Here is a 19,852-nt window from a genome sequence, read left to right as displayed (position 1 = left end):
ACTCTGGCAGAAACCAGTACAGGTGGTCCCGGTGGTGATGGGCACACTGGGTGCTGTGCCAAAAGATCTCAGCCGGCATTTGGAAACAATAGACATTGACAAAATCACCATCTGCCAACTGCAAAAGGCCACCCTACTGGGATCTGCACACATCATCAGAAAATACATCGCACAGTCCTAGACACTTGGGAAGTGTTCGACTTGTGGTTTTGCGAAACGAAATCCAGCATATCTATCTTGTTTGCTGTGCCATACAACGTCGTTGTGTTGATGATAATAATAATAATAATAATAATAATAATAATAATAATAATAATAATAATAATAATACATCACACAGTCCTAGACACTTGGGAAGTGTTCGACTTGTGATTTTGTGATATGAAATCCAGCATATCTATCATGTTTGCTGTGTCATAATAAAATAATCCACTAATAACTATAATCCACTTTGTCCTCACAGCAAAGGGTAATGGGGGTGCTCTCAAACCAAAGAAATAATATTGGGGGGGATACCTAAACTCCCTTCAACAGTTCAATAAAATGCCCATTGAACTGGATTATACAGCAGTCTGGACTCAGATAACCCAGCTCAAAGCAGCTAGTGTGATTTACCTACCTCGATATTCTAGGGTCCCTTCCACACAACTGAATGCCATCACCCATTTCCTACTTTGAACTGGGTTCACTCTGAACAACACTCTAATAACAGGGGAATTCCAGACATGAAAAAAATCAGGGCCAACTAACACCTTCCCAACAAAACATTCCCCCAGGGAGGAAGCAGCAAGGGGTTGAAGTTGAAAGCCCATTACATCCAAAACATTCTGCAAAACTGCAGCCTTCAGACTTGCCTCCAACAGACAAAACAACTAACAGCCAGAAATATTGTATATTCACATACTTTAGAAACTAACATATACTAACTACCATCAATTCTTCAGTACTTTATTTCCAACACCACCACAATTTGCCACAGCATCGCGTGGCTGGGCACAGCTAGTGTTCTATAAATATCTAAAGTGTTATCGCAGTGAGAGGAGTACAGATTTTTTGTGCTCCCCAGATGTTTGAACCAAGCCATTAAGTAATAAGGAGGCAGATTATGATAGAATATTTGAAGTAACTTCTTAACAGTAAGATGGAGGACGTGGCAGTGCAGTAGGGTAGATGTGCTCCCAGGCCATTTAAACAATGGCCCTGGATCCAGCATGAACAGTGTCAGTGGGGTGTTGGGAGGAAGTATTTTCAAAGGCTTGGCATCCTCCCACTATGTCCACTAAAGAAATTACAAGGTAATTCAACCACCTTCACCCCCCTTTAGAACTCTCCATTAAGTTGTATTTTTGAAGACAGTTATATTTAATTTAAACAATCACCTCATGGAATTGATGTCCGAGGACATTGCATCTCCCCCCGACTATTGTTATGACTAGACAGAAGATCATGCTGAATACATTAGCCAGCCAATGACTCTGGACACCTACTGCTTGGAATGCCATTGCATTCTGAAAGGAGAGGAATAAAAATGTCTCCCCTCTAGCCCTCAGTCCCCAAATACACAGTAATATTTCTGCCACAAAAATACTTTGCTGTCAATTCCAGCAAAGCAGGGCTGGAAAACGGTGGTGGTTTGTTGTCAAAATGAAAAATGGTTCAGTGCAAAAGGTCTCATGGTTGGGATGCTAACAATCAAGGAGCACTAACTCAAGCATTTGACAAGGAACTTTGGTCTTGCTGTTAAATACCACTTAATATTGTCCTGCCTGATAATCCCCGCTGTTTAACAACTGTGCAATCCGAGGCTCAGCCATGGCTTTATGTTTTCTTCTAAAGGGAAAACCTGGACCATATGTCATATGTTTGCCTCTATCAAGAAGAAAATAAAGGGCCCTTTTAACTTGTAGGGGAAAATAGAAATAACCAAAATTATGCTTTAAGTGAATTGCAGACATATTTGCAAATTAATTTGCCCATAATGTCCATGCAAAGGATTAGGTTTCTGGGTATGGCACATGCAAGGGTTTTAAGACCCAAACCTTCTTTCAAAGAGTATACAATAATCATGATATGCTAAAATATTTCCATTATATATTGGGAGAGTGGGGTCTTTTAGGGAGCTGTTTGGGTGATCTTACATCAAATCTTTGGAAGTGATAACAATCCAATGAATCACAATCCACAGTGATATATTAGAAACTGTCTTTGAATTAAATCCTGTCATGGGACAAAGAAGGAGATACTTTGGGTGGTGATGGCATTACAGGGAGTATCTGAGTGCTCCTAACCCAATATGTTTCACCATGTTCTGAAAAAGACTGAAAGGTGGTAATAAAAGACTGTAACTACAGGTTCTATGCAACTCATCTCACTAGCCATTGCCTATATGGCCAATGTAACACATACAAGTGGGTTTTCAGTAGTATCCATAATTCGTTAGTCACATATGAATTGGATCTTTGAACTTGGAGGATGTAAGCCATGTCATAATTTGTTTTGCTGTGGTTGTGTGCCTTCAAATCATTTCCAACTAGTGGCAACACAAAAGTGAACCTATCATCGGGTAGGATTTCTTCATAGTCAGTTTCCCTTTGCCTTCTTCTGAGGCTCGTAGAGTATGACTTGCTCAGTGAATTTCTATGGCAGAGCAGAGATTCAAACCCTGGGTTCAAGAGTTACAGTTCAGTACTCATCATGCTGGGTTAGGGAGGGTCATTTAGGACTGTCAGAAAATTCCTGTAGTCCATTGGTTCTCAACCCAGGGTCCCCAGATGTTTTTGGCCTACAACTCCCAGAAATTCCAGCCAGTTTGCCAACTGTTAGGATTTCTAAATCCTAAATCCCCTCCCTAACCCAGCGTGATGTAGTAGTTTGAGTGTTGAACTATAACTCTTGAAACCAGGGTTTGAATCTCTGCTCTGCCATGGAAATTCACTGAGCAAGTCATACTCTCTGAGCCTCAGAAATTACATTACAAGTTCTCTTATACTACAAAAAACAAAGATAGCTCAACTTTTGAATGCTCACTTGGTCACAGTCAGGTCCGTAGCCAGGATTTTGATTTGGGAGGGGCTGCGATTTTTGAGAGGATCTACCCTAGCAAACCTTTTGTATCATTATCCCAATACCCCCATGCATATGGGATATATTGAGCATGGTGATGAGATCATGATATGAATAAACGTAAGGCTTTCTCATGGACCGCACTGGGTGGGGGCTGAAGCTTCCCACAACGCTCAGAAAAAAGGTGGAAAGTGATTATGCCATATCATCAGCTGTCAGCCTAGCCTTTTATCCAAGTTGACACTTTGTCACTGCCATATTCTGAAGGTGGTTCATGTAATTCAGATCATAGAATTTCTTACCTAGGTTTGGGGAACAGGCAGCCGTACTATAATCCAACATCAACATTCTCCAGAACATCGATATCTGAAAGAGGACACAATAATGAAAGAATAAGTGTCAGAGAGAGGGGGAGAGGGGAGAGAAAGAGATAAATTGCAGTGGGGAAAGACTTATGAAGCTCTGGTTTATTTAACCATTGATCTATATAAAAACTATATTACTATTTTTTTTTACATTACATTGCCTAACATATAATATTCTGAATAATATCGAATTACAATTTTTGATAACACCAGTCAATGGCTTTTTAGAATGCTTCAATTCAGGTCTAGAGTTTCAAAAAAATATCCTCAAATAAAATTTTAAATAAATCAAAATATCAACATTTTTGCTGCTCATTTCTAAGTGGCTCTTCTGAATTCTGTTTGGAAGAGAAAAATGAAATGAAACTGTTTTTTTCTTGAAAGATAAACTCCTTTTTAAAGCTGAAACTTAATAAAAGATTATAAATTGATTTTAAAAGCAGACCTTTAAAAAGAATTCTTGAAGCCCTCCCTAGTAACCTTCAGTTTCATGTGGTGAGCTTCTTATTTCAGAAGAGGTATCGAATAATGCTAGAGAGAGGATGATGTGCAATTGGATGATTCTGTCAAACATAGCCCTCCTCTCTCTTTTTTAACTCATTCTTCCAGTATGTGAGTCCACTGACTTCAGCCAGCTCTTGTTTCTGTTTCAAGTGTGTACCCCTTGATGAGCAAATCATCATTTTGGTCGTCCAATAGCCCCAGTGGGAATTATTTAAAATGGTCCTACAGATTTATTACCCAACTACGATGAGAAGTGATATCTTACAGACTAGACAAAAGAGCAAGATGTCAAATGCCACAACTACTAGGGGATTGTGTTTCTCTCTTTGCCCTGGATATAGAAGGATTGCTGGTTCATTTTCTACTTCAGATGGAATAATAGAAATGGGGAAAAAATCATTGTTTAGCCATTTCTCTGTTGTCAGCTAGCAATCTCTCCCCTCTCATTTGTATGTCAAAACAGCCCTTTACATTTACCTTCTGGGAGGCTAGAATCCCACTTTGTAAATACTAATTCACTTCTGAGATACCTAGCTTGACTTAACAAGTTGAGCTATACATAAAACCCCTCCTGCCCATGCCTTCTGACTTTGAATCAACCTTTCCCTTCTTTCTGTATGCATTTCCTTTATGCTGTTTGCCCTATCTGTCATGCTCTCGAAATTCTCTGTGTGCATTTTGTGAGAAACTACACAATGACAGCTATGGAACCAAAAAAGAATATGTGGACATGATTTCGTGGTTAAATATGTAAAAGCATTTAGTGTAAATGCTGCTGTTGTTTTAACTGCTGATATTCTGGTATACTGAAAGGAAATATGGTTAAGTAATTCTATAGCTACACTGATAATCACACTGCGTGCCTGAAGATATAAATATAGAGACCAGGTACAGCTATTTGAGCGAACATTCAAACAATAAATTGTTCAGGGATTACTCCACTGGATATTCTCATTGCTAATTAGAGTCCACTAAGGACTTCTGTATATACTAGACGAGACCTCCAATAAAGCAACAAACAAAAATGATTAATTAATAGAACCTGGCATCCTACCAAAGTAAACTACACCAGCCTGATGAATATGAGGTTGGGAAATTCAGCATAGTGGCTATGGAGGAAGACATCACTCAAGATGAATCCCTTTGCAGAATGTTGGGGCAGAGGTTAATAAAGAGCCAAGTCACAGATCTGGGGGACCGATGGGGGCTACGGTGTTATTTCTATGTGACCGAGCTGCAAGCCATAGCTTGATGATAAGAACATGGCTACTGAAAGGAAATTGTGGAGAAGCTTAACTCCGGCTCTAGGGTAGAAGCAGGTGATCTTATTTTCAAGAAGAACTTGGGTTTGCCCACAAGTATACTTTTGAAACCTGCTCTTGGGTCTATCCCTGGGAGTTTGGTTTGAGAAACCCTCATTACCATGCATTTGGTAGCTCAAGGTCCTCAAAAATTTCTCCGGCATTTTGTTAGGCACATGATCCCTGCCTATTCTCACCTTTAGTAATCTATCGACAGCCAGAAAACATGTAGATCTGAGTAGTGTAAGTGGAAAAGAAATCCACCCTTCCCGTGCCCAGCCTTTAAGGGAGTTTCCCACTTTACCCTTAGTATTTGTCCACCTGACCCAGTCATGGTCCTTTCACATTCATAGACTGAACAGAGATCTTTTGCTTGCAAATTTCCTACTCATCAACAAAACTCCATGGTATCAGTCTTTCTAAGCATGGCTTGCCTCAATAATTTGTTGTAATAATAAAATGGACTGGATGAGGGTAACACATGGCACCTTGAGTTCTTTGGAACATAGGCAGGATACAAACTAACTTAGAAAGAAACGAACTAGCAAAAGTATTTGGTTCAGAAATAATCTATATTCACTCCTCAGGAAATATTTTTCATCTCCCTGAAAGTTAGAAATCGCCTCTTTTCAGCCACTGAAACATTACTTCCCTTTGCCTTACATATTTTTAACACTACAATTAGCTCCTTGTTTATCATCCTTTCATTTATCTGAAACCTCATGTTATCTGATGTTGCTGTAATCCCAGTGCAATTTCTGCCATATTAAAGTAGAAGAACTCGCCTAGATAAATGATAGCGGTGCAGATCCAAACCTCTGATTATCTGCAAGCATTTCTTCCAATATCTTTTCAGGCACAAATAACACAGTATTAAGTTAATGAAATTTGACTGAGTGAAGCAACTGACATACTGAGTTAGAAATTGATGTAATCTAAGGTCACATAAGGTTAGAGCTGATTTTTTGGTTTCTTATCATGGATCTTACATCCAAACTAATGAGTGGAGATGGAAACATTATGGGTTCTTTTGTTTGGCAATACCAAGGATGTGGAACTTCTTGGCTATTTCCTCATGTACGCTTCCTGGTAGTCTTTCTTCTGTCATGAAACTGAAGCTGAAAATTAAAATTACTATTATATCAGAGCACTCCCTATGTTCTCACATAATTGTACAGTTTTATGCAAGGCTGCTATGTTTTTATAGTTGTATCTCAGCAAAAACTGCCATTGACATGTTTACATTTTCATACATTTCACCCATCACCACCATCATTTCCTTCTATAAGTTGAGTACAGTGTTCCCACACTTATCACGGGGGTTAGGTTGCAGGACCACCTGCAATAAGTGAAAATCCGCGAAGTAGGGACACTATATTTATATTAATATTTATACATTATTTTAGTAGTTATACACTATTTTAAGTCTTTATCAACCAATCGTGTGTTGATAAATTGCCTCCTTCTCCTCCTGTTGCTGCTTGGGCTCCTTTTCTCTCCCTTTGGCTTCTCCTTCCTCCTTTTCTTAGGCTGTAAATTGTAATTTTTTATGATTTATAATAGTCTTTTAGAGTTTACTGAAAAACCTGGAGCAGAGTCACCTGCAGTATGAATATGGAAATCACCTAATAGTTAGAATGTTCTGTTAGTGAGTTCTGACCAAAAGACTCTTAATAATCTAGGAGAGAATTTCAAATTCACTAAATCACAAATTTTCCTAGGACAATGGTGTGAGAGTTAAAGGAGTACCAAGCTGCTGTGACAGACATTCCTGGGAACTCCAAGCCAGCAAAGCCAGTGGGAAAAAAAAATCAAACTGCATATTGCATCCTGACAAAAGAAGAGAGAAAGAAAGCAGGCCCACATTGTGAACTCAGAAAAGAAACTAGAAGTTTTGGGCTCATTTTTTCTTAAAGTTTTGCTTTCCTATTCCACTTGATATGTCCAGCTGAAATTTCTAGCCTAAATAAATATACAATTCTGTTTAATATTCTTTTTCTTCTAATCCTGAATCCTAACAGTAATATGATAAACAAGATCTTTGCCATTGTTTCCTGTACAGTGTTCCCTCACTTATTGCTGTGGTTAGGTTCCAGGACCACCCGCAATAAGTGAAAATCCGCGAAGTAGGGACACTATATTTATTTTAATATTTATACATTATTTTAGTAGTTTTACACTATTTTAAGTCTTTATCAACCAATTGTGTGTTGATAAATCACCTCCTTCTCCTCCCGTTGCCGCTTGGTCTCCTTTTCTTTTCCTTTGGCTTCTCCTTCCTCCCTTCCTTAGGCTGTATTTTTTAATGATTTATAATAGTCTTTTAGAGTTTATTGAAAAACTACGAAACAGCGAATCCGCAAAAAGTGAACCACGAAGTAGTGAGGAAACACTGTACATATATAGAGAAGAAGGAAAGTACTTGATAGCTGATGTTGAAATAGTTATTTTTCTGCTAAATATTTTACAGTATATATAGTCATGTATAAGTAACCTCATAAGTCAAGGACAGACTTTGGGGGCAAAAGTATGGATTTTTATATGACCCATGGATAAATTGGGGATCATTCTGTGAGGAGGAGAAATCACCAACGTTGCCTTGGAGGATCATTGGACCCTGGCCACTGCTGCCATTTTCCCATCTAGGCATTCAAAAAAGCCAGGAACATCACTATGGCAGAGAAAATTGAAAGGATCAGTGCTTCTTTTAGGTTCTCCTGGGATCAACTAAGGTCTTACCTTCATAGTTCTACTCTTTTTTATATAAAAGTTAAGGTACAGCATTTACACTGACTCAAGGATAAGTCAACCCAGGGTTTTGAGGTGAAATATGTGTTTGTACAACTGAAATAGAATTTGACAAATAACCCAAGGTTCCGACTCAGTGTAGTGAACCTAATACTTGCTGAAATTTGGAAGTACCTTTTCCTCATTTAACATACTTTATATATCTATTTAAGATACAAGAATTTAATTAAAATAACAAAAAATAATAAAGGAGAGAAAGGAAAGAAATGAGAGAAATAAAAAGAAAGAAAAAAGAAAAGAAAAGAAAAAAGAGAAAAATAAAAAGCATACTTTTTGAATGTGATAACTGGGTGTTCCTACACCAAGCTGACCTGAAGGTATCATCAAACCATACAGACACAAGACATCTTCACCATATATGACAGAACGAATGAACTGAATTTTCTACTTCTTTGGATATAATATTTCACAGACAATTAGCCACCCCAGAATCCAAAGATGGTAAGATTGAAGAGAGTGTCAGGCATTTAGGTAAAGGTAAAGGTTTTCCCCTGACAATGAGTCTAGTCATGTCCGACTCTTGGGTTAATGTTCATCTCCATTTCTAAGCTGAAAAGCCAGCATTGTCCATAGACACCTCCAATTGCATGTGGCCAGCATCACTGCATGGAGTATCATTACCTTCTCGCCACAGCGGTACCTACTGATCTATTCACATTTGCATGTTTTGAAACTGCTAGGTTGGCAGAAGCTGGGGCTAACCGGGGGAGCTCAGCCTGCTCCTCAGGTTTGAACCTCTGACCTTTTGGTCAGCAAGTTTGGCAGATCAGTGGTTTAATCCGCTGCATCACCATCAGACATTTAGGGGGCATTAAAAATTATCATTCCTCTGAACTTCTTTTGTTGCAGAATGAAGTTGTTCTGGCCACCTTCATCTCTCTTTTATAGCCTCCTTTGAGTAAGCCTTGTTTAAACAGCTGTTTTTCAAATGTTTGTTTTGCTGGTAAGGTAGATATAAATAAGCATCTTGTAACTTCCTGTGTTATTGGCCACTGTCTCTTTTTGTGGCCAACCATCACTAGTGTGGTGCAAACTTTTTTTCTTTTGAGGGAATTATATTTCTGGAATTGTGTTTATTCATGTTAGGGTAGTTTGGGTTTTTAAGTTTTAACTTAACTAAAACTGTTAACTTAGACCCCTGTTCCAATCGTAACTAACCCTGTGGTTCCCAAACTTTGGCCCTTCATTTGTTTTGAGACATCAGTTCCCAGGTGCCCCAGCCAGCTTTGCTAACAGTCAGATATTCTTGAAGTGTAAAGCACTGGGAAAACCAAAGATTGGGAAATACAATGGACTAAGTCAGTGGCTCTCAACCTGGGGTCCCCAGATGTTTTTGGCCTACAACTCCCAGAAATCCCAGCTGGTAACAGTTTACCAGCTGTTAGGATTTCTGGGAGTTGAAGGCAAAAACATCTGGGGACCCCAGGTTGAGAACCACTGGACTAAGTAGACACAAAATTAGTACACAAATGAATGATTTTTCACATATAGCTATAGATGAACCAAAATGCTCAAGTATGGAGTGCCTTCTGTGTATGTGATAGTGGTGTGCATTTGTATGGAGTCACTGTTTTGTTTAATTCCATTCATTTTGTCTCATTTTCATATTTGTCCCTGTTTCCGAAAATGGGGCACCTATACAAATAGAATTTTCGTCTCGCTTACAAAAGAAAAAAGAAAAATTTCTGACCATTGGTGGCAATGGGAGGGCTTCCGAGGCTCAACCCTCACTCTGTTTTAGGGCTAGAGGGGTGAAAATCACCACACAGAGAGGGCATAATGACCCCCTTTATTCCACTAACTTTTAAAATGTTTGGGTCTTCCCCCAATTTCTAGTTATTTTTCCTCTTTATAAATAAAATCCCCTATAAAAGCATTCCCTTTTTCTCCCAGCTGGCCCGGCCCTCATAGCTTCTGCAGCAGCAGAAGGAGGGTCAGGGGAGCTGCCAGCCAAATGGGAGAGATGCTTCTCACAAACATCACACACACAGCCTGGTGCCTAGCCTCAAGATTTCACTTCTTAATAAAAATATTACAACTTTAAACAACTCCTTTAAAAGCTTTTTGCTGCTGCAGCAGCAGCAGCAACTGTGCAGCAGCAAGCATTAGCAATAGCAGCATTGTCCCCTCATTTTACAAACACTGATCCTTTGGGTGGGTAAGAAAAATGTTCCTCAAAACGTATTGTATAAAATCTAGCCATGACTGGGGTTTTTATTTAAAACAATATTTTTTTAAAAAATAAGCCAAGCAGCCAGGCAAAAAAGAAAACCCCAACGTCCAAACCTCACTGCCCAGTACCCTCACCAGCAAGTCAAGGAAGCAGCAAGGCAAGACAGAAGGCAAGGCAAGGCAAGGCAACTAGCAAGCCAAGCCAAGCCAAGCGGAGATAACAACCCAGCTAGCCCACCAGCACCCACCACCAGCAGCAAAGCAATGGCTGGTTTAGGGGCAGTCCCCCCCCCCTTATATACCCTCTCTATCCAGCCCACGTCACTGTTTTCTTGGCCTCCAATTGGTCAAGGATCACCTCTTCCCCACCTCCTCTTCTAACACATGAGGAAGTGATTGCAGGAAAGGATGCCATGTAGCCAGAAAATAAAAGCAAAGCACAGTGACCATGCAGCTTTCATTTTCGTGTCACCTTTCGCTTCGTCCAAAAATGATGTCATTTGTTTCATGCATACGAACGGTCGACACAAAACAAATGCATGAATGAAACAAATGAAACAAATACCATGCACAACACTAGTATGTGGGCAATAGTTTAGTGATGAAGATAGTGGCTCCAATAAGAATCTCCTTCTCCTAATCAAATTTTCCTTCAGTTCCCTACATTTCAAACAGAACAGTAATTTAAAAGTTCAATAGAGAACTTAGACATGTAGTTGAGGCATCCAAAGCAAACTTTGCCCTTCCAGGTGTTTTGGATTTCAACTCCCACAATTCCTAACAGCTGTAGTCCAAAACATCTGGAGGGCCAAAGTTTGCCCATGTCTGATCTATAGTTATATATGAAAAATCATTCTCATCTTGGACACATGAGTTGACATTATACATACATTCAGTTCTTCATTAGAAAAGATAATAATCTTGACTTTTGAAAGTAAACTGATAGAACAAATTGAAATATTGACAACTTCTTAACAGGTTTGCAGTGAAATCTACAAACATTGCACTTTGTTAACACATCAGTAGAATACACTGCAAAATATGCATTTAATTCCCAGTCATTATTATTCATTCGTGTGTATGTGTCCTCAATTATTTCTGACATGTGGTGACTCTATAGCCACAGGGTTTTCTTGGGAATCATGTGTTCAAAATGGAAATGGCCTTTGCCTACTTCTGAGGCTGTGAGAAGGGCGACTGGTTTAAGGTTACCCTTAAATTTCCTTGATTGAGCAGGGATTCAAATTTTGGTCTTTTAGTCTTAGTCCAAAATTTAAAATACTTCACTTTACTGACTATTTTAAATTGATTTGAATTTTGTGTTTTGGAAGAGTTACAGCATATTTTTTCTATTAAAATATATTAATTGTGGCATATTTTTGTCATTACTTATGAAAACCTGTGTTTGTCTGTCTGTCTGTTTATCCCAGGATTCCAAAGCATGGAGTCATGGAAGTTAAAGTAGTGTCAAACTGCATTAATTCTTCAACATAGAAGCACCCTTGATATATTTATTCTTCAGAGAGCAAAGGGAATTTTTGTCCTGGGTTTACCTTAACCATTTTCTCACAATCATTAACACCACAGCACAGCTATTGATTAATGAAGCTCTTCACTTTTAATTGTACCATCCTAACTATGAGTATATATCAGGTGTTTTTTTTTCTTCTGGCATTGGCCTTTGTTTTAATGATAGATGATATCATTCAAAACAGCTTATTGGGAATTTCCCATGGATATGTCTAATAGATGGTTTGGGATAAAAGTTGGCATTAAATCACCCAGTTAGTTTACTTTTCATATCACTGTTAAGTACTTGTGCTTTCCAAGGGGAAAACTGAAGGTAAAGATAAATGGTCTGAAAGTTAGAAACCAATATAAAACAAAACCAGAGGGCAAGTGTTAAAGTTAGGTTAGAGTTCAAAGTCAGGTCAAACAGAAAATACCATTTAACCAATTTCCATAAAGTAAAAACTGAGGACAGCAGGGGTCACTTGACACTACCCAGTTGTAGTCCTTTATAGCACTTTAACTGTCACTGCTTTATCTAATGGGATCCTGGGCTTTGTAGTTTAGTCTGAGGCACTAAAGAATCTCCTTGGATGAGGATTCCAATGGACCTTCCCCCAACTTCAGATTCTAAGATTATATTGGACAGAACCATGCCCGTTAAACTAAAATCATAGTGGTATAATTGTGTAGTGTGAAAGTGTTCTAGGTAATAGTGCAGTGAGTAATTTAACCTGATAATCTGGCCTGGTTTACTGATTATGCAAAAATATAAATCTGCACAAAGAAAGGGGAGAGGAAGAGATTCATAGACCTTCAGGCAAAATTCCTCACTAAAAATGGGAAGCATTTCTGTAACACCCAATATAATGAATATCCTAGCCAATCTTGCACCCATAGCTTATCAAGAAGTTTTCAAAAAGAATGTGCTTATTGACATGAACTCTTGAATTAGTACTAATCCAGCATTCTTCACACCAGATCAGCACAGAGAAAAATCTGCACAGGAACTTCCACAGTTGCTGTGGAAGCAGATGGGAATCCCTATCACCCATAGGTGCAGAACAGGCCAAGGTAGCAGGGAGATATGAAAATTCCCCTCCTTTCCTCTCCCTTTCTAGCACTTCCCATTGCTTTGGCTGACATCAGAGCAAGTGATGGGAGAAAGGTAGGTGCCAGGTCACAATCCAAGAAAACAATGACACAGGGGGTGAGGAGAAAATAACAACAACAACAACAACAACAACAACAACAACAACAACAACTTTTTTCTTATAACCCACCACCATCTTCCCAACCCACCACCATCTTCCCAAAAGGACTTGGGGAGGCTTACATGGGGACCAAGCACAGTATAAATAAAGATTACAAGGTAAAACACAATTAAAAGTATATAACAAATAAACAATGTAATTAAACCATTTAAAACCATTACAGTAAAAACATCATAAAAACACATCAAGTGACATCACAGTAGTCAGAAAAGTGGGCATGTTCCAATACAAGAGGGCAGGACAAGGGCTGTGCAAAATACATATTATAGGGGATTGCAAGGGGATTGCAACTGAGCCCAGAGAATACAGGATGACGGTCAGGACAGTTGTGGTCAGTTCTGGTTGGGACCCAGCCCAACTGTCCTCACTGTCCCCAAATCAGGGTAACTCCTAAATTCTGAATCAGGATTTCAGCTTTCATCCAACTTTGGGTAACATGGGACAGGGCTGCATTAAGATGGCCTTGCCCTGCATTATAATGGATTAGCCCTTTTCGGCATGTAGCCAGCCACTGTGGGGGCTGATCCCAGTCTACACTGACCTGTGGTCTACAGACGTCACACCCAACTTCTGGAATGATTCCATCAGCATTGCCTCTGAAATATCCTGAAAATCCCTTGGGAAGAAGACAGGTAGACAAATGTCAGTGTAATGGAAGAAGCAAAGACCGCTAGCATTGAAGCGATGATCCTCTGCCATCAACTTCCTTGGACTGGCCACTTAGTCTAAATGCCTGATCACCATCTCCCAAAGCAGCTACTATACTCTCAACTCAAGAATGGAAAATGGAATGTGCTGGACAGGAAAACATATATAAAGATGGGCTTAAAGCCAATCTTAAAAACTGTGGCATAAACACTGAGAACTGGGAAGCCTTGACCCTCAAGCGTTCTAACTGGAGTTCAGCTGTGTCCAACAGTACTGTGGAATTCAAAGAGGCACATATGGAGAGCAAAAAGGAAAAACATGTCAAGAGGAAGGCATGTCAGGCCAACCCTTGTTGGGACCGCCTTCCACCTGGAAATCAATGTCCTCACTGCAAAAGCACATGCAAATCAAGAATCAATCTCTACAGTCACCTACGGATCCACCGCCAAAACCTTACACTTAGAGGGCAATCATACTTGGCCAAGAGTGATAGCCTATGGTGATGATGAAGATGGGACCCATCACTGCTGCTTGGAAGAGTCCATGTCTCTTCTATCTGACTTCCCTTTGTCAAGTATTGTAATGAACAATGCAATGCTACAAAATCACAAACAATATCTAGCTTGCATTAAATTGGTCCAAAATGTTTCATTTCAAAAACATTTAGTGATAGAATACTGTAACACTGTACTGTTTAATGTTGCATTTTGGGATGCCAAACTTGGGAAGTAAGCATTCATTAAGCCAAGCCTGTGTGACAACATGTAGGTTGTATCAGTTCATGTTGACTTTCCTCAGATATGGTCATGTAATTGCTGTGTTCTTAGAGCTGCATTTTCAATCTGTGTCAAGGATTTACTGCACACAACTTGCTGTTGGCAGCCTTTGTGGTGGTATAATAAAATCAGTTGATAAAGTTAGAAAAAGAAAAAGTAAGCTTCCTCTGGGAAACAGATTAAGGCTGTCCAGAAGCAATATCGTATGAGTCCAGTTCTCTTGGGTCCACATTCAACACTGCTAGAACAAGGATGGAAAATGTTTAGTGCTCACATGTTATAACCTGCTACTTCCAATATTCCTCAACACTGGGCAAGCTGGCTGACAATTGTGGGAATTAGAAGATAATAGTATCCAAAGTATAGCAAATATCCCAGGCCTGTTCTAGACTATTCTCAGATATCCATAGCTATTTTCTCCCCACTTTTGTTTCATATTTTGCAGCTGCCCCCAAATGCTCTGATTCATTTATTTCTTTCCTTGTGGCTCCAGAACCTGTTATCTTTGATGAAACATCCATGCTTGAAGATGTAATGTAATGTTTGCTAAGAGATTAGACCAGCATAGCCTATTCAGTTGGACTATCATTTAAATGTCAAATACACATGGAGGTACAAGCTATAGAAAAGTAGGTTTCATTCAACCTAGGGGATGTGGAGGAGGAGGAGGATTTGATGTATCTCCCATAATTTTTTCCATATTGTATCTTGAGGTATGGAATAAATATATTATCAGATTAAGGAAGAGCTTTTATCAGAAACCAGCATTGTGGTATGCAGCTATGTTAACAAGCTGCTACTGCTGGTATCTTGGGAATTTTGGATGTGGGTGGAAGAGCCTCAGGATACAATGTGTGTGATTCTCTCTTTCTCTGTTTGTCTCTATATACAGGCTTCAACAAGGTGTTTGATGAGACGTCCCAGCAGAACACTGGAAATTCCCATGCCAAACATATTTTCTTGTTAGCCTAGCCAATGAAGTTATATGGAATATCTGACAAAAGCTTTTCCTCTTGCACATATTTTTACATAAAATCAGATAATCCAGATGATTTCTTTGTAAACCTATTAATGGCCTACCCAAGAAGAAAAGTGTGGCTAGGTCAGACCAAGAGTTAATCTAGACAATCATTCCTTCTTCCAGCCATAGTCAGGTGAACCACAGATAGGTCAAGAAGCCAACAACTTCCTATGGGTTTGTCTCCAATACTTGATATTTAGAATAAACCGTACTTGTCAAAGGTCTCTCCAGCTTTTCCTCTAAGTAAGAAGACTTGCCCCAATTATTTTTCCCGACCTAGTCCCACTTCAGATGGAAGGATTCAATTGTTTTTATTTTGTCAAAACTGCTATGCTGTTATAATTGTTGTTGTTTTATTCTGTTTTATGATATTGTGTATGTATTTTAATGTATTTATATTTTACAATGTTGATTGGGCTCATTCCCATGTAAGCCAATCCGAGTCCCCTTGGGGAGATGGAGGCAGAGTAGAAAAATACAGTTATTATTATAAAGTTATTATTATGATTCATCAGTCACTACAGTGCAGTGACAAGGAGTTGCATTTAAGGCGGGTGTGGTACATCACAAAGTGGAGCTGCTGCCAGCACTGCCATTTTCCCCAATTAAACCAGAGGTTGCACCATGATAGGGAGAGTAGACTCCCCTCCCACACACACACACACACACACACACACACACACACACACTGTTCCCAGTGCAGTAGGGAATTGCTGCCTCTCTTTTTCCATTTAGGCCAGAAGCGATACCATGGCAGAAGAGAAGAGGGGGACGGTGTTTCCCGAATTACATTGACCCATGAATAAGGCAACTCAAATGTTTGGGTTTACCCCCCCCCCCACCTCAAAAAATATTCAACTTATGCATAAGTATATAGGGGAACTCATATGTGTTTAAAATATCTCATGGATCTTTTAGTCTGTGGGTTCTTCCTGAGCACTGATTTAGATTAGGGGAAATCCAAAGCAAGCATATTAAGTGCCCTGCTATAGCATAACTCCCTAACATAATATGACTCATACAAATATGAAGTCACTAAGCCCAGTCTTCTCTTAGTTCCTGGTGACCCTACTCTTTTTTCTGAGATTTTGGAAGGGAGAGAAATAAAACATGTAGTGGGGTACTAGGTTAATAATCACTAGCCATGTGCAATCGATAAAAAATATGTTTCAAAAGTCGTTAAAAATTAGGGGGTGCTGGCATTTCATTTCTAAAGTGTTTCTAAAGAATAGTTAGTAAAACTTTTGTTACTATAATGAGAGTAATGAAATTTCATTACTTTTATGTTGTAGTAATTGTTCAAGTGGGGAAACTTCAAGGGCTCCTTTCTCTCTCATTTTTACAGCAACTGGAGTGGAACTTCCTACAATGGTAGAACACATTTATCCCTGTTAGCCCATCAAGTTTCAGAATGCTTCACTTATCCATGGATTTTTGAGGAATTTTCAAGGTGAATGGAAAATGATTGAAGCAGGTGCTATCTGTATCAGTGTAAGAACCTCTGCACGCAGCTCTTTTGGGCCATGCCATTGTGCCAAGTGTGGCTCATGGTGCCCCACACACCCTCCCTTCTTCCCCCATCACATGGGTGAAAGGGCTTGTCGTCCTTCCCCCCTCATATGTGGAAAAGGAAATGAAAGTGTAGAAACTACACTTTCCTCCACATAATGAGCTTCCATCCCACTTTGAGAGAATGTGGGCAGGGCCTTCCGTGTGTTGTGCGACAGCGCATGTCAGGCCTCAACCTTGCCGCACAACAAAGTGGCAAAACGGGGTAGAAATGCCCCTTGTAAAGAGGTGATAAGTCTATAAAAATAATTGCTGAAAAAACTCTCAGTTTTCAGTTCTTTCCCACCCCTCAGTTTTTCTTGCACCAATTAGGGTTTTTTTTAGTTGACAAGAAATTATGATGCGTTCGTGGAAACAAATAGTCATGTTCCCCTCTAGAGAGAATAGAATAAATTTAATGAGTGAACTGGAATTTTAATGTTTGTGAGTTTTCCCCATATCCTAATACTTTTTTTTCTTAAATATAGACATTAAAAAGTGGACATTTTCCTCCCCTTCATTGGTGCATTGAATTAATTTATGGCATGCTGAGTAGACAAAGCAGACTATATACAATAATTTGGTAATGTTATGTTTCACTTTCCTATTTTCTGATAAATATTGATATAACTAAACTGAGGGACTCTATTTCTGCTCTAAATTGTCCCCAGAGCAAAACACATTTTGCCCCAAGCAATATTCCAAATGTGTTGTATTCTATTTAATTTATTAACTTAGACTTGGCATTAGGAATAATGGAAAGAAAGTTGCTGTTGTTATGTTGTTGCTCTTGTTACAAGTTGATGATCTCTTATAGAAAATGCTTGTGGCTAGAAGTGGAAAGTATTTTGGAATTCATTTATTTATTTTATTTGGATTTGGAATATTGTATTTACATAATGAGATATCTAGGAGATGTGACCCAAGTGTAAAACTGAAATTAGCCTGAAAATAATTTTATACACAATGTTTTTAATAAATTTATGCATGAAACAATATTTGGGTACACAGAACCATTAGAAAACAAGATGTCACTACAATTTTGGATCTTGGAAACTGGAATTTCAGAATTCTGGATAAGGGATACCCAACCTGTATTATCATTTCTCCTTTTTCCACTGTAGGACTCAAGGGAGTTTTGAAAAGTTTAAATAGGTACAGTTTAACATTGAGATGTTAAAACAGATTCATCATCCACTCTGGGCCTCACTCTCATTTGGCCCACCTACTGTTTCCTGATGAACTCCCAATCATTGTCTCTGTCCCTGGTAAATCCACCAAATTGCCAATCAGTGCCACTAACTAAAACTAATGTCCACAGCATGATGTGAGAGTGTACATGAAGAGATGGCTATAATACCATGTATATGTCAGTGTTGGACACGTAAAACGCTGGTAGAAATATTATATTGGCTGCAGTTGCCTTATCTGAAACAGTGAAAACAATGGTATAGTGAGGTATCTGCCAGTCATTCCCCTAGTCTCTGATGCCTCCAGGTACCACTTATAGATTGTGACAGCTTTTGCTTTCTCATCCTCTAAGAAAAGCCACAACAGAGATAGGAAACGTTGAGAGCAAAAGCAGACAGCAGAAGATAAAGACGCCAGAGTAAAAACAGCTTTAAAAAATAGGAATAATAAACACTATCCTGTGGCATTCTTCCATTCTTCTAGTATCCATTTCCATTCTCAAAGTTAATTGGAAATGGGAAAAGATGTAATCTGAGAACATTTTCATGGCCCTTAAATTCTACTATGAAAATTGACAGTAACTCAATCAAATTAAATGTTACATGTTATATTGAAGTCTGTGGGTGCACATTAAAATAATGAGCACATCTATTAGCAACAACATGGAGCCAAAGCATGGGTCCTTATGGTTCTTTATTATATTCACATGCTAACAAAACCATTATCAAATAATAGGACAAATCCGTAAGAGCAGAAAGGTAGTTGTGGCCAGACTGGGGAGTCCAAGAAAGAGAGAGATACTTTATAAAGGTTTTCCCTAACATTAAGTCTAGTTGTATCCGACTCTGGGAGTTGGTGCTCATCTCCATTTCTAAGCCGAAGAGCCAACATTGTCCGTAGACACCTCCGAGGTCATGTGACCAGCATGACTGCATAGAGCACTGTTACCTTCCCGCCAAAGCGGTTCCTATTGATCTACTGACATTTTGCATGTTTTCGAACTGCTAGGTTGGCAGAAGCTGGGGCTAACAGGGGGAACTCAACCTGTTCCCCAGATTCAAACCACCACCAGGGGCTCTTTTTCCTAAATCCCTAAATTTTCATATATAATTTTCTTTACTGAGAGTTTTATATTTTGTTTTGAATATGTAGCCCTTTTTTGTTTCTTTGTGTTGGGTATGTGGCAATACATTTAACCTCAGCAGACTGAGAGCCAAAACCAAGGTCACCACAACATCTGTTATAGAACTCCAATATGCCGATGACAACGTAGTCTGTGCGCACTCAGAAGAAGACCTACAAGCCACTCTCAACACCTTCGCAGAAGCATACGAGAAGCTCGGCCTCTCACTGAACATCGAGAAAACCAAAGTGCTCTTCCAACAGGCACCAGCTAATCCCTCTGCAAAGCCAGGAATACAGCTTAACGGCGTAACATTAGAAAACGTTGACCATTTCCGCTACGTCGGCAGCCACCTCTCCACAAAAGTCAACATCGACACCGAAATACAACACCGCCTGAGCTCTGCGAGTGCAGCATTTTTCCGTATGAAGCAGAGAGTGTTTGATGACCGGAACATCCGTAGAGATACCAAGGTCCTTGTTTACAAAGCCATTGTCCTCCCAACCCTGCTCTACGCCTGCGAAACGTGGACTGTGTACAGGCATCACA

Source organism: Anolis carolinensis, chromosome 2 (genome assembly GCF_035594765.1).
Source record: "Anolis carolinensis isolate JA03-04 chromosome 2, rAnoCar3.1.pri, whole genome shotgun sequence".
NCBI lineage: Eukaryota > Metazoa > Chordata > Lepidosauria > Squamata > Dactyloidae > Anolis > Anolis carolinensis.
This window is presented reverse-complemented; position numbering follows the sequence as displayed.